Raw genomic sequence first — 17,156 nt, 5'->3', positions numbered from 1 at the left:
CCAATGCTGGAGAGGCTAGCCCACTGGTGAAGCTGGTAAAGAGAAACAGACCACAACAGAAAAGAAAATCCCTTCCCACCTTGCAGTTTCTCTCTACCCCTTCGCACCGGTCAACCTCATTCTTGTTGGCAAAGGACAAATAGTAACAGAGCCAAGTTCCGTTTTCACAGAGCAGGCAATAAAGGGTAAATATGGAGGTGAGGGGTAATAATCTGATCACAGGCACCCCTGTGAAATGAAAAGTGAATAAAGGAAGGAATAAAAGAGAGAAAATTAAAGAGGATGTGTGTCAAAACTAGAAAAGTTATCTGTTTGCTTTATAGGAATCAAAGTGCTTAAGAAGAAGGAAGGAATAAGAGAAGAAAGGAAGCTAAGTGTCGTGAGGTGGAAAATAAGTGCCTGAAATCATGAATGCAACAGCAGGTGAAGATACCATGAACAAATTTTAAAAGCTATATACATTGATCTTGTGTTTGTAAGACAACAATAACAGTGGTCCTAGTAATAAGATTGCTCTTCATGATTCTGTATCTGTATTCTTCTTAAAACAATATAGATGAAATACAAATTTTACAGTAGCTTAAGATTTTAGCTAGGAAAGACATTGAGAAGTACATCACAACACCAATACAGACTTAAAAAATCATAGTATTTTGGGGCGCCTGGGTGGCTTAGTCGGTTAAGCGTCCGACTTTCGCTTAGGTCATGATCTCGCGGTTCGTGGGTTCGAGCCCCGCGTCGGGCTCTGTGCTGACTGCCAGGTCAGAGCCTGGAGCGTGTTTCAGTCTGTGACTCCCTCTGGCTCTGACCCTCCCCTGGTCACGCTGTCTCTTCTCTCTCCTAGAAATAAATAAAACATTAAAAAAAATCATAGTATTTAAAAACCTAAATATATTTATTAGATACCTATTTGTCACATAATGTTCACAGGCAACAGGTTTAGGAACGTCCAACATTAGATTTCATTTCTCCTAAGCAGTATATACAGTGCATTAATATACTTATTTAAATAAATAACTAAATAATCAGGGCTATTAGATCTTAAATATGAGGACTCATTTCTATGAAATATGTGAAATTCTATGCACTAATACAAATTATTTTTCTTTTTAATGGACAAATAACATGTAGATGTTTAAATAGGAATTATATAGTCTTGAATTGGACTAAATGTATGTTCATTAATAAAGCAAAATTATAGGACCTGTAAGTTGGCAGGAACATTTTCTCTAAAAATCTGACAGGCAGCGTTAAAAGTTATTGGGATTTCCCTTCAACCATGTTAAGGTATGCCTTAAATAAATAACTTATTCCCAACAATTCTTATTTACAAAGTTATACCTTCCACAAAGTGGGTATACCTCTTGTTATTGTTTAAGTTGAAATGCTAACAAGTCTAAATTTAATCTCAGTCATCTATATTTTCATTTTGTACGTTTTCTTCTTACAACACAGATTATTTCCAATTGAATCCTTGTCTAAAAGGAGAACATATCAAGGGTATTTGCATGAAAAAAATCAAATAAGCATTAAAATGATATTTAATATTTGGTATTAATGTTACATAAGTTAAGTATTTGAAAAAGTTTGAAAATAAAAGACATTTCTGGTTATATTTATAAGTTGCTGGTGGTTAGAACACATCACTCACTGATATTTATAGAAACTTTACTAATAAAGTAATAATGTAATTATCTAATAAAGGAATCAAAAGATTGTTTCTACCCTTAACTAATAATGCAGAGTGTGTTTTTTGGGAACAAAACATTGCTTTGATCAATGTTAGGTCACTGAAATAATTCACAAACAACAAATACTTTCGTAAAAATATAAAATATTTTGCGTTGAATCTTTTATACATACATAAACCACAATTATAAGTATTTATACTAACAAAGTAAAAATAAATAGAAAAGTCATAATAAGACAAAAACAGTTATATTTGGGTTTGGGGATCGTTATATTATTCAGATCATTTGCCCACTTACATAAAACGTGGTGTTTGTATGTCCTCATAGGAGAGATTTGAGCTGAAACAGAAATCTGATTTGCTACTGATAGTGATGAGTCAGTCTCCCTATGAGTCACAATCTCCACTGACTTCCGAAATATAATTTTGTTGAAGCAGAACACAGTTTTTGTCCTTACCTGACAAGAAAATGTGAGTACTGCTTTTGTCACCAATATAAATCGAGCTGCCCCAATTACAAGCACATGGTCATTTTCTGTTTGTTGCAAAACTAACGTGGTCTATTATTGCAATGTATTACTTGAGATGTACCAACATATGTATCCTGTGATTATTTGCCATCTACATGTTGCTATCCAAACTATCAGTCATTTTGTACATTATTCTTTTAGTGCTCTTTCTGATTTCGTGCTTAGATTTATGGTAAAGTGTTCATCAATCAAAACGGCATTGCTTTTAGTCATGTTTAGGGGAGAAAATGGTTTAATTTAATCAGCAAATGCACATCGTCTACTTCTGTATGTAAAACTACAGGCCCCATTGCAATTTTCATAGCAGAGAGCTTACTTCAGGGGTTTTCAGAAGACTACCATTATTTATACAAATGCATTTGAGTGTTGTTGCCAATTAACATTTGAAATGAAAAGAAGGCTACGCAAGGATCTTCCAGAAGTTTAGTATGCCAATACTTGTGCAGCTGCTGCTTAGGGCTGTCCTCAAATAGTACTCTGTCTGCTTGACTGTTGCTGCCAATTGGATTTGCTTAACTATTATTTCCCTTTAGCCAAAGGCACAGAATGTAGAAAATCTATATGTAAGGACTTTGGCAGAAGCTTAGCTATTTATCATTTGTAGGAGGATCAAGCGGGCCAGGTGTACTGTTTATTTTAATGAAGCCAATATTGAGAAGGGAGTTCGGAATAACAACATTAAGCATTATTCACTTACTTTCCCCCTTGTTTGCACTTGCAAGAATGTTGCAAAATAGCCTTGGCTTTAATTCATTTTTACAAACCCTCACAGTAGAGAAACCACTTCTATTTAGGTACCACTTACACAACAAATATATATACATATATATATTTAATATAAAGCTTCTATTAAGAAATTGCCATATTTTCTTATGTCCGAGAGTCCAAGACAAAAAGAGGAAAAAGGATGATTGAAGTCTCAAGACAGTCTAAACAGACTTTATTTGAGTATGGAATCAGTGATCTGAAGGTAATTTCAAAGTTCCTTGCCTTCTTTCATGTATACAATGTTTCACACAAAGCTTGTTCTTCCAAATACTCCTGAACTCCAGTGTTAGGAATGACTTGGAAGTTTTGGTTAGGCTTCAAGGTGACGACCAATAATGCTGATGAAGATAAAGATGACCACTCTGACACTGAAACAACGTGTGGCAGCAGTAATGGTGAGAATCCACATGAGAGAGAAAGGGATGGCATTCTGTAGAAAACAGATACCTCTTTAACACCCAGCACCCTAATGTGCTCCTCGACCCTAATATTTGGGGATGTCCAGTAATTACTACTCCATTACCTCGTATATGGGATTTTAGAATAAATAAGGAAACACTTCAACATTTTATCAGATTGGTAAAAATACTATAAAGGTTATGCAGTAGCCCACCCTTATCCACACTTTTATTTTCCGTGATTTCAGTTTCCCACGGTCAATTGCTCTCTGGAAGCAGATGATCCTCTGACATACCATCAGAAGGTGAATAGTAGCCTGGCTCTGCATCAAATGACTACATCAACCCCTCCACTTCCTTTCTTCATGTAGACATTTTATCATCTCACATCATCACAAAATCAATAAGGGTGATTACAGTATAGGATATTTTGAGAGATAGGGTGGGAGAGAGAAACCACATTCACATAAGTTTTATTGTAGCGTATTGTGGTTAATTGTTCCATTTTATTATTAGTTGTTGTTAATCTCTTACTAAGCCTCATTTATAAATTAAACTTCACCATAGGTATGTATATACAGGAAAAAGCGCAGTATCTGTAGGGCTCTCTACTACCCATGGATGGTTTCAGGCACCACTGGGGTCTTGGAATGCATCCCCCAGGGGTAAGGGAGAGAGGAGTGTATTTTCTCCTAATCTCACAAATGCAGCTGCTTCTTTAGTGTTTTCCACAATAGTAAACTTTTGACTCTATGCTTTGGGGTCAACAATTCTGAAAGCATGTATGGCAAAGAAGAATAGTATCCCTCTAGCCTTTCGGGTAGAATATGATGACCTCCTTTGCCAGACTGTGGTCTAGACACCATTAAAGCTTAAAATCTAATAGGAAAACATGAAGAGACATTGGATATTTTCCAAATTATCTATATTATCTGTCATGACTTCCTATAGTGCAGAAATTAAAATATCCTTTGGGAAAAAAACACAAAATAAACAAACAAAAAAACAAACAAACCCTGTATTAGAAAGGATAGTTTCATGAGATAAGTAGAGCTCAAGACGATAAGATATTTAAAGGTGTTACCAAACATGGCAAGGCCTCTTCTTAATTCAGAGCTTCTGCCTAGCCATCCCCATCTTGAATTCCTTTCCTGGAGAGATGCCTGATTAAATACCTTGTTTCCTTCAAATGAGGTTTCTTCAAATGTCACCGTGTTAAAGAATTCTTTCTTTAATTTAATTTTTTATGTTTTTACTTTTATTTTTGAGAGAGAGAGAGAGCGTGTGAGAGGGGAAGGGGCAGAGAGAGGGGGAGACATAGAATCCAAAGCAAGCTCCAGGCTTCGAGCTGTCAGCACAGAGCCTGACGTGGGGCTCGAACCCACAGCCAGTGAGATCATGACCTAAGCCGAGGTGGACGCTTAACCAACTGAACCACCCAAATGCCCCCAAAGAAGCCTTTCTTGACTAAAATTCACCATCCTATTCAATAGTCCTATCCTGTTAATTTTCCCTCATAGTGCTCTTACCATCACCTAGATATGCAAATACTTTCTAATTTACACTCATATTTAACCATTTTAAAAATTTTATTTACTTAAAAATAAAGAGAGAGAGTGAGAGATAGAGAATAGGGGAGGGGCAGAGAGAGAAAGACACACAGAATCCGAAGCAGATTCCAGGCTCTGAGCGGACAGCACAAAGCCTAATGTGGAGATCATGACCTGAGCTGAAGTCGGATGCTTAACCAACTGAACCGCCCAGGTGTCCCATTCACACTCATATTTAAGCATATATGTATCATTATCTGTGTCTCCCCAATAGATGAAAAGTTTGATCAGCCCCGAAGCTCTCTCTGTTTCACTATCCCCAGTGTCTAGAACAGTGCCTGGTGGGACAGGTCACAGTAAATATTTGCTCTATTTTCTTCCTGAAAAAATGAATTCTATCCTTTCAACTTATGTGTGTATAACATAACAATTTGGAAAACTTTGCCCTTGATTGCAAAATACTATTCAGCTTTACCTGTTACAAATCAATAAATTCATATACCTATATCTCTTCCCTAAAAAAAAATACTAAGTAGCTACCATGATGAGTATTGGCTATGAGTACCTTCCCTGCCCACATACACATTCATAAAATTAAGAATGAACACATACAATCCTACTCTATATTGATAATTATTAAATACAAAAGCAATAAAAATCTAATTATTTTCATAGAACTATCCATAATTTGACATGTTATTGGCTGCTTTGTTGTGTTTTGTTTCTTGACGGCTTTATTATATATAATGGAAACTTCATATGATTAAATTATACAGATTTTAAAAGTTTGATATATGGACACACTTATGATGTAATCAACACATTCAAGATAATGAATATATCCATCACCTAAAAACAATTTTTTCTCATGCACATTTATCATTCCTGCCACTAGCACTTCCTTACACCTCCCTCCCAAGGCAATCATGATCTGTTTTCTTTCATTATAGAGTATTTTGTTTTTCTACAATTTTATATAAAAATAACCATATAGTATGTATTTTTATGTCTGTTTTCCCCTTACTCTACTTATTTTTTTATTTTCATCGTTGTTGAGGAGCATAAATTACTTACTCCATTTTATTGCTGGCTACTGTATTATTGTTTGAGTATCCAGTTCATGAATCCATTCATTTTATAGATGGGCATTCAGATAATTTCCAGTTTTAGAATGTGCAAATAAAGCTTCTGTGAACATTTAAGCACAAGTTTTTGTATAGGCATATGCTTTCAGTTCTGGTAATTGAATGCCTATGAGTAGAATGGTCAGATCATATACAAAGTACATATTTAACATTTAAGAAGTTGACAAACTTTTTCCCAAAGGGACTATTTCATTAAAATTTCATCACCCAGTGATTGGCTGTTGCAGTTTCTATGCATCCTCACCTACACTTGATATGATCCGTCTTTTTAACTTTAGGAATTTCAGTGGGTGTTCAGTAAGAATCTCACTGTGTCTTTTCCTGCATTCTCCTAATGACTGCTGATTGTGAACATTTTTTAATGTCTGTTTCATACTTTTATAATTTATTCCACAAAGTGCTTTCTCAAATTTGGTGCTCTTTTTTCACTGGCATGTTTGTATTTTTATTATTGAATTTTGAAAGGTCTTTACATATTACAAATGCAAGTCACTTTGCAGGTGACTTGCAAGTCATTCCTCCCAGAATATGACTTGTCTTTTTACTCTTTTATTAATGTCCTTTGAAGATCAGAAGGTTTTAATATTTATTTAAGTTTATTATTTATTTTTGAGACAGAGAGACAGAGAGAGACAGAGAGAGAGAGAGAGAACAAGTGAGGGTCAGAGAGAGAAAATCCCAAGAAATCTTAGCACCAACAGCATAAGCACCAACCTGGGGCTCGAACTCACAAACTGTGAGATCATGACCTGAACCAAAATCAAGAGATAAACACTTAACCAACTAAGCCACCCAGGCACCCTGGTTTTAATCTTTATGAAGTCCAATTTATCAATTTGTTCTTTCAATGATCATACTTTTGATGTCATATCTAAGAAATCACCATCTAACCTAAGGTCATAAAAAATTTCCCCAATTGTATCTTCTACAAGTTTTGTAGTTTTAGATTTTAGTATTAGGTACATAACCCATTGTAAGTTATTTAAATATGATACAATGGGTGAAACTTAATTTCTTGCCTGTGGATACCAATTGTGCCATACCAGTTTGGAAAGACTATGTTTTCTTCACTGAGTGGCATTTGCAACTTTATCATTAATATCATAAATTATGTTTCAAAAACTTGTAGGTATAATTTTTAACTCTCTGTAATGAGGAATTAACCCATTTCTTTATCTTGTTGCTAGTATCACACTCTATTGCACTCTTTAGCTTAGTAAATTATGTAAAGTTACTTTTTCAACTTTCTTCATGTTTTTGATTTTTTTACTATCCAATGCCCTTTGCAATTGCATATGAATTTCAGAATCAGGTTATTATATAAAAAAAAGTGCTAGGATTTTTATTAGGATGTATTGAATCTATAGATCAATTTGGAGAGAATAAAAGTCTACATAATATTGAGTCTTCTGAACTATGAACAGAGCACTACATTTTGTCCTTATTTAAGTTTTCCAACAAAGTTACATAGTTATCCAGTAGCATATCTTTTATCACATTTATCTCTAAATGTTTGTATCTATGATCCATTTAAATGTGCTTTTTTAAAATGTTATTATTGATTCTAAATATGCAAATAATTTTGCATCTCAATCTTGGACCCTATAGCCTTGTGCAATTCCCTTATGATTTCTAATACTTTAGCAGATGCAATTGTATACTTCACATAGACAACCATGTTGTCTGCAATTAAAGATAGTCTTACCCCTTCCTTTACAGTTTAAATTATTTTTTTTCTTTTTTCTTGCCTTATTGTGTTGCCTACCTCCTTCAGGGTGACATTTAAGAGAAGTGATGAGGAAGATAGACATGTCTTTTTCCTAATCATAGGAGAGGAAGCCTTCAGTCATTAGCCATTAAGTAGGATATTAGCTACACACTTTTTCATAGATATTCTTTATTAGGTGTAAAAGCTCCTCTCCATTTCTACAATGGAGTTGTAGACAGTTTTTACGTGGAACAGATGTTAAATTTTCCTCATCACAATGGTTTTTCTGCATCTATTGAGAGAGTTTTATGAGTCTCTGTTTTAGTTTAATATGGTAAATTGCACTGATTAGCGTTTTGAATGTTAAACCAGTCTTTAATATCTGGGAATTCACTTTATAATGATGCTTTATTCTTTTTACATATTATTGTTATCCTATTTGTTAATCTTTTTTAAAAAGAATTTTTGTTACCTATCATCATAAGCTATACTGATCTGTGATGTTACTATCCTATGATATCTTGTGAAATTTGGATATATGAATAGTGTTGGTCTTTTGGAAGGTCCTGGGAAATAGCACCATATTTTTATTTCTCTGGAAGGTATATGTTATATGTATCCTTTCTTTGTATAGTGTTTCTTTGTATAGGTATATGTATCCTTTCTTTGTAAAACATTATGCATCATCTACCAGGGAAGCCACCTGGGTTTTGAGGTATGTGTGTGAGTGTGTGTTTGTGTGGGGAGGTTTTTAAGTACAAATTCAATATCTTTAAATTTTAATATGTCTTTTCAGGATATCCATTTTTACTTTTTTATGTTAATTTATTTATTTTGCAAGAGAGGGATGGAGGGGCAAGGAGCAAGGGAGAGAGAGAATCCCAAGCAGCCCCTGTGTTGTCACTGGGGAGCCCAAAACCATGAACTGTGAAATTGCAACCTGAGAAAGAAATTGAGTGGGGCACTTAACCAATTCAGCCAGCTAGGCTCCCTTAGCTTTTCTTTGATAGTGAGCTTTGATAGTATGCGTCTTTCAAGGAATTTGGCCATTTTTTCGAACTTGCTAAATTTGTTAGCCTGAAGACATTTGCAACATCTCCTTATTGTTTTATTACTATCTATGTAATTTATAGAGATTCTTTTAGTTTTATTGATATGCTCCTTTTGTTTCTGTTTTCAGGATATACACTCTTTTTTTTTTTTAACTTAGTTCGGGTTTAATTTACTGTTAGTTTCTTCAGATGGAAGCAGCAGAGAGCCGAGATAATTGATTGAGTCCATGCTTTTTTTCTTATATAGAATTTTACTACAGCAATTTCCCCACAAATACTGCTTTAACAGAGTCTCACAAAATTTAATATGTTGTATTGTCATTTTTATTCCATTAAAAAATCTATTTCCTTCATTGGATTGTTAGTTATAACTCTTAGTTTTCTTATTTTAGTAGTTAAACTTTGTAGTTTATAGTGTTCATCTTTAATTTATGATAATTTACCTTCATGTGATATCATACCAGTTCACTAATAGTATAAAACACACACAATATACTTCTCTTTCTATCCTATGTTTTTCTTCTATTATCATCAAACATTCCTGCATAAGTTAAATAGTTCAGACTGAATTTCTATCATGTTGATCTAATAAAGAAAATAATATATCAATTATATTTTAGATTTTATGTTTTTATTATTATGTTCAAAGAGCCAATTATCTTTTAAGAGATGTGAAAATTAAAAGTCCATATACTTACATTTCTTTTTGTTGCTCTGTTTATATATCTACCTGTCATTATTCCTGTCTGAAGGACTTTGACATTTCTTGAAATAAAAATATACTTGTGATGAAACCCTTCAGCTTTTGTATTTCTCAAAACTTTAGTCCTTAATTTTTGAAAGATATTTTCTGTTAGTATAGACTTCTAGCTTGATAGTTTCTCTCTTCTCTTTTCTTTGTTTTCAGTACTTTAAAGATGTTGTTCCACTGACTTCCTGTGTTGATTGAATCATGTGTAAAGCTGCGATCATTCTTATCTTTGTCCTTAGGTACATAATGTGTTTTTGTTTTGTTTTGTTAAAAAATTTTTTTTTTGTTTTGGTCTCCTAAGATGTTCTCTTTATCATTGGTTTTGAGAAACTTGATTATGAGGTGTGTTGGTGTAATTTTATTTTTTTTCACATGCTTACATTTTGTTGAGTTTTTGGTTCTTATATAAGTACATAGTTTTCAGTAAATTTGGAAAATTTTAAGACATTATTTTGTCAAAAATTTTTGCCTTCCATTTTTTTCTTTGGGTATTCCTATTATCCATTCATTAGGAGGTTTAATATTAACCAACATTTCAATGGAGCTTAATTATTTTCATTCTTTTTGCTCTCTGTCTCATTTTTATATCATCTACTACTGTCTTCAATTTCACTAATATTTTTTACCCTGAAATATCTAACCTACACTAAATCCCTTATTTGTATTTTTCATCTTATACATTATAATTGTTAAAACTTTATCTAAATATTTATACTTTCATTAACTCTAAACATTTTAAGTACCTAGAATTTAGGTATAACAACTATTTTGAAGTATTTATCTCCTAATTCTAACATGAGTCATTTTTGAGCTGGTTTAAATTACTTATATTCTCATGGTTGATTTTATTTTCCTGCTTTTTTGAGTGACTGGTAACTTTTTTTTTTTAAATCCATGTTTATTTATTTATTTTGAGATACAGAGACACGAGATTGAGCAGAGGCAGGGCAGACAGCCCTCAATGGGGGGTTCGAAACCACAAACTGTGAGATCATGACCTGAGCCAAAATCAAGAGTCAGATACTTAACAAACTGAGCCACCTAAAAGCCCTGAGTGACTGGTAATTTTCATTTGATGTCAGACATTACAGATTTTTCTTTGTTCAGTGTTAGATACTTTTGTGTTCCGGTAAAAATTCTTGAGCTTTCTTATGTGCTTATGAGCTTTTCTTACAGTAAAGTTATCAGGAAGCAAAATTTCATCCTTTATATACACATATAAAATTTGTATCTATACATAATGTATACATATTGTATTGAAGACATTGGCAATGCTCAGTCTAGGGCTGATTATGCTCACTCCTTAAGCAAGACTTCCCTGACTATTCTATCTAAAGCCTGATACAGCATGATGTTTCCTACTTTGATTGGTGGGAATAGGTACTATATGTCGTATGGGAAGCTAGGGTACTATTCCATCTAATCCTTTGGATGCATATTTCCTTGAACCAAGTGTTTCACAAAACTGGAAACATAATTTAATCAGTAGGTACAATGGAGTTCATGTGTGAATTAAGAATTTTTTTAATTTAATAAATTTGTTACTCAGCCACATCCACAGTTTTAAAAGTATATTTTATTTCAAGTTAAAATATCTACGTATTATAATGTGTTCAATGGAACAACTTACAAACTACTTATTATTTTTTGGTTACATGTAAATATATTAAGGTTATTATGCAAAGCAGAAGATAAATCTATAAAATCAATCATAATTTCTTTGATGTCAATGTATCATTTGTATATTGCAGCAATGCATAAAATTTCCTTTTATTAGAGAAAACTAAGCTCACATACAATTAGCTATGTTTAGAGAACTGTGTATCAAATTTTCAAAATTCAGTTCTTGGTTAGATTGGAAACTCCTTGCTCTACTCCTTGCTCTACTTCCCTATTAGAAATATATTATTTTAAAAGTCATAGCTATAAAGAAATAGACAAACTAAAATTTTAAAGCTAAAATTATATGCAGCATCATTTGAGGGAAAAAGGAGTGAATAGGATAATGTTACATCAAAACAAAATCACTGATCCAAATATAGAAGTATAATGAATATAATTTCCCTTTCTTTAAGAAAATCTTCATCAATTTCTTTCCTTTTGCTTTTCAACTTAGTTATTTCTTACAAAGGCAATGTATTTTTCAGAGAGAGGCATTCTAGTTTCTAATGTAAAAAGCAGTATTGTATAGTCTACCATAATGATTTTCATTGTATAACAAGATTGTAGTTCAATACTTTATCTTTGATTATAAAGCCACAACTATATAATAGAGTGTAAATAATGCAAATTAATTTTAATACGTAATTACATGTATAATGGCTCACCGAATAAAAGTTAAGTACAAATTAATGCTGCAGAACATAAAAAATATTAACATACCACAATGCCTTTACTAATTTTAGCATCATCCCTGTTATTTTTCAAGATAATTATACGTATGAAGGTTCCATTTTGTTTTTCATTTCTCACCCACCAATTATTAAAAAATAAAATGGTTATTTAAAATCTCTGAAGAATAAAATCCATTGTTGATAGAACAAATTCAAACTTCATTACCAACATTTGTCATGATCTCTGGAAAGGTCTAATCACAGATTTCCATTATTATCACCACCCTCATCAGGGAGAGAAATTGCCATCCCGGAGGAGGCTATGAAGAGTAGAACCAGATGATCTGAATGGAGGAAATCTTTTCTGGGGTCAATTTAGTGAGACATCATTAAAAGAATATTCATTATTTGACAGAGTCTTATATGTATCATCTAATTAAATAATCACAAAACCTTGTCAGGTTGTAATTTTTGCTATAGTAAGACTAGAATTTGAGATCAGCACTTGAGTCTGAAGTCTGTGCTTCTGTTACTATTACATGAAACCAAGTGATTGATACTTTTCATATTGCCAGTGGTTGTGAAGTATTTTAATGATTTACAGTGAATATTTACTCTACTCTGGGTCCCAGTTTTTCATTAAGGAGTTTAGGCATGAAATGTAATTAAAGAAGGGTTTCAATACAACACTAATTTCATCTTGAGTTATTTTTTGCACGACTTTTTTCTAAAAACACTGTGAGATTGCTACATATGGTGAACAATAATAAGTGTAGTGGTAGTAAAATTTTTAAATAATTGTTACTTGAATTCATTTTCTTCTAAGTAATTGAATTAATTAGTAAATATTAGGTTTTCAATTACTTTTACTTGAGAGTTTGCTTCAGATTCTTTCTGTCTCAGAATACTTTCCTTGGTCTTTGGTCTTTTATCACTTTTCTTGTCTCTATACCTTAATAATCTATAGCATGGAAATGGCCTTTTAGAATAATTGTTATTTATATTATTATTATTACCATTATTATTTAATGAGTTGACTTATATCTGACTTAGTTTTTATTATGAAAGTGAATCAGATGAATATCTTATATTTTTATACATTAAAAGTTTCTAAGTTTATGCATAATTTATATCATACATCTCTCTCATTCATTTATTCATTCTGTTATTCACTAATTTATTCAATAACTACTATACAGGAAGGGGTGGGAGACACCTTCCAATTGTGTATGGCAAGAATGAGATGTACTGAACCTAAGTGATAGATTATTCAAAACCCCATTGTGGACCTGAAATATTAGAGCCTCTTCCTCTGCCTGACAGACAAAGGTTCAAAGCTACAATGGAAACAGTCCTATTACAGTCAAAGTGGATAGGGGTATAAAGGCTAAAAGTGTTGGGAGTGGGTGTTAGCAAAACAGGGAAAAACTTCTGATTCCAGAGGCTGTCTCATGAATCCTAGAAGTATATATAATTTTTTTTAACCACAGCCCCTTTGGCAAAACTAGTGAACATCATTGAATCCTTCATAAGTGAAAACTATGAGGGTGGGAACTACTAATTTTGCTTAGGATAAAATTTAATGTTTCAGGAAGTGTGAAATGGTCTAGGTCTTTATAAAAGAGGAAAACAAAAAGTTGATTATCTCACTAAGAAAAGAGGGGGGATGCTTGGTTACAAAAAAAATCACACTGCATCTTGAAATAAATCTTAATATTTAACTAATTGGCAACAGATACTTATGTTGATCATGCTATGTTAAAAAAATCATGTCGACTATTAAGAGCTTAAAGATATAACTGGCCTCAAAGACTCTACCATATTTGTGGAGACAATATACATACACGTCAAAATAAATATCTAATCATAGTCAGTATATATAGAACCATTTAAATAGCTCCCTTGGTCTCTGACCAACTGTCTATTTCTTTCAAGTAATAGTCATCTTTTATTAGCTACTATATATCATGACCTGGAAGATTTTCTTACTGCTTAACAGTAGAAAGGAAATAATTTATTCTTGTTTCGTCGCAGCACACACATAAGGTGAACAGCCATCACTCAAAAATGTCTATTCTATTTTAATCGACCTTTCACCCTTTTGGAAATTGGATCCTTAAATAGACGTTAATGAAGAACTTTTAAAATCATAGTCAAAGTTTAATTTACAATTTATGTCACCTAAAGTTTCAATTAACCCATGACACCACACTAACACTACAACTTCACCAGTTTTGCTTAGAGTAAAAACAGAGATCTCCTTGTTATAAATTGTTTATAGTAAAACCACAGGACCAAAAAGAAATCACTTAGGCCAAGTCACAAAATCAGGGCTTACTATCTAATCTAATTGTGGTTTTCATGGCATGATGAGACTCCCTAGAATCCCCTCTAAGTAAAGGTGGCCTTGTCTGGGACAATTCTTTTCTTTTGCTAATAACTCTCTTTCCTTACCCTCCTTCCTATGAGAAAGACTCTTAGGAGCTCCTCTCTATCTGCTATATAGAATGCTGTCCAAATCATGGATCACTTAATTCATGTATCTTCAAATTTACATGGTAGATTTTTTTTTAAATAAGGTCAATAGAGACATCTATGAACATGAAGAATCTCAGAAAATGAGAATCACTTCATAATTATACAAAATAAATATTCTATTTTAACACATAGTATTTTTTGACCCATCACAAATGCACAGTACAAAGTCAAAACAGATTCTATTGCTAATATTTTAAGGAAAAAGTGAAATTTGTGTTGAATAATTGTGCCAAGTCTGAAATAATAAAAATACTACCCAGAACATAATGATCTTCTAACCTCAGTTGGTTGTTACTAGAACCCCACAGAGACTATGTGACAGCTGAACCAAGAGGCAAACCTACATATTTTTTTCTTTGCAAATATTTGTCTACATTACATTATGATCCAGGAATTCAACAGAAATTGAAAGGTCCTGAATACGTAATCAAACAATAGTTCTCAACATATTTTATACACTTTTAGCTATGGAATTTAAGTACCTGAAACAGTGGGATTTTAACTCAGAGATGAGAGAAAAGCTAAGGAGAGGAGAGGTAAACAGGATAGCCAATATTTCTAGATATATATTTAATTAATAGAGAGAGCTATGTTTGAATATTGCTATATTTGCTCTTCCATCAAATTTTAGATAAAGATTGCTAAGTTATTTTAGACAAAATATTTTCCATTTGTGATCCTAATACTAGAAATAAAATTCATGGACACCAATGAGCTTGGCTAAAGGTACAATTGCTTAAGATGTTGTAAATATCTTGGAAAAAACTGAATTTCTTATCACCGCCATTTCATACCTATCCCTAGATGAAAAGGTCTATCCTTTGTATGTCAAAGAGCCATCTTACAATGATATAAAAGGTGTCCATTCTTCTGCTTTGGGCTACTCTTTTGCAAGTGTCTTGGGCATAAACTGCAACTTCTTCCAGAATCTACTCTATGACCTCCACTCAGGAACATTTGCCCCTTCCTATTCCACAGGTTTCTTACTGCCAGCATGTATGTTTCTTTTTTCACTCAAAACTTAACAAAACAAAACAAAGACATGAGCAAACAAACAAATAAAAGCATCTGTATCTACAAAATGTCTCTTAAACTATTATTTTTCTTCATGTTGCAGCCAACCTTCTCATATTTTCTCAGTGTACATTCTTAGCGTTAGCTCAAGTTTTCTCTTCAACTTGCTGCAAATTGAATGGCTTCCATTCAACATCAGTGAAATTTCTCTGAGTACATTTATTACCTACCTCTTGTACACATATATATTATGTATATATAATAATAGGTCAATGTATAATATACATATTAATTAATTAACAATGTTAATATAACTAATATATATTAACATTAAATTCATTTTTAGTGTTAAAACAGACTTGCATACCTGGAGTTGGATAAATACCACTTAGGATCAGGTACAAATTCAAGATGTCTCCTCTCAGTACTCCTTTCAACATTGTGCTGAAGTCCTTGCTAATACAATAAAGCTAGAAAAGGCAACAAAGAGTGCATGAATTGGGCAGAAAGATATATAACTGTCTTTGTTTAAAGATGACCTGAATATCTATGGGGAAAATCTAAAAAATTTTTTTGACAAAAACACTTGAAACTAACAACTGATTATAGTGAAGTTGCAGGATACAGGGTTAATGTAGAAAAACCAATTGTTTTTCTATACTCTGACAATGAATACATGGAATTTGAAATTAAACACACCATACTATTTGTATTACCACCTCCTAAGTTAAATTAAATACTTGCAATAAAAAATCTAACAAAATATATATACGATCGATGTAAAGAAAACTACAAAATTCTTTTTTTAACGTTTTATTTATTTTTAAGAGAGAGAGAGAGAATGTGAGCAGGGAAGGGACAGAGACAGAGGAGACACAGAATCTGAAACAGTTTCCAGGCTCTGAGCTGCCAACACAGAGCCAGACACAGGGTTCAAACCCATGAACCCTGAGATCATGACCTGAGCCAAAGCCAGACATTCAACCTACTGAGCCACACAGGCACCCCAGACAACTACAACATCTTAAGAACAAAATCAAATAGGATGTAAGAAAGTGGAAAGTTAATTCATATATTTGGATGGAAAGACTCAATATTGTCAAATGCCAGTTCTTCTTACCTTGAACTATGGATTCACGGCATTATCAATTAAATCCTAGCAAGTTTTTTTAAATGAATATTGACAAAGTGACAGTAAACTTTTCATGGAGAGGAAAAAGACCAAGAATAGGTAGCATAATATTGAAAGAGAAGACAAAATTAGAAGACTAATGCTACCTGACTTCACAATTTATTATAAACTTAGACAATATATATAATCAAACAGTATAGTATTGGTGAAAGAATTTACAAAGAGACCAATGGGACAGAACAGGCAGCACAGAAATTTACTTAATGAATATAATCCACTGATTTTTGAAGAAGGAACAAAGGGAACACAAGGCAGCAAATGTAGTCTTTTCAATAAATGGTACTAGAACAACTGAACAGATACATGCAAAAAAAAAATTCTGGGCAGATACCTTCACACTTGTCACAAGACTCAGCTCTAAATGAAACAGAGGCATAAATGTAACAGACAAAACTATAAAACTCATACAAGATAACCTAAGACAAAATCTAGTTGGCAATGCCTTTTTTTATATAACACCAAAGCCATGATCTATTAGAAACAACTG

This window comes from Crocuta crocuta, unplaced genomic scaffold (assembly GCF_008692635.1).
Source record: "Crocuta crocuta isolate KB4526 unplaced genomic scaffold, BGI_CrCroc_1.0 scaffold57, whole genome shotgun sequence".
NCBI lineage: Eukaryota > Metazoa > Chordata > Mammalia > Carnivora > Hyaenidae > Crocuta > Crocuta crocuta.
This window is presented reverse-complemented; position numbering follows the sequence as displayed.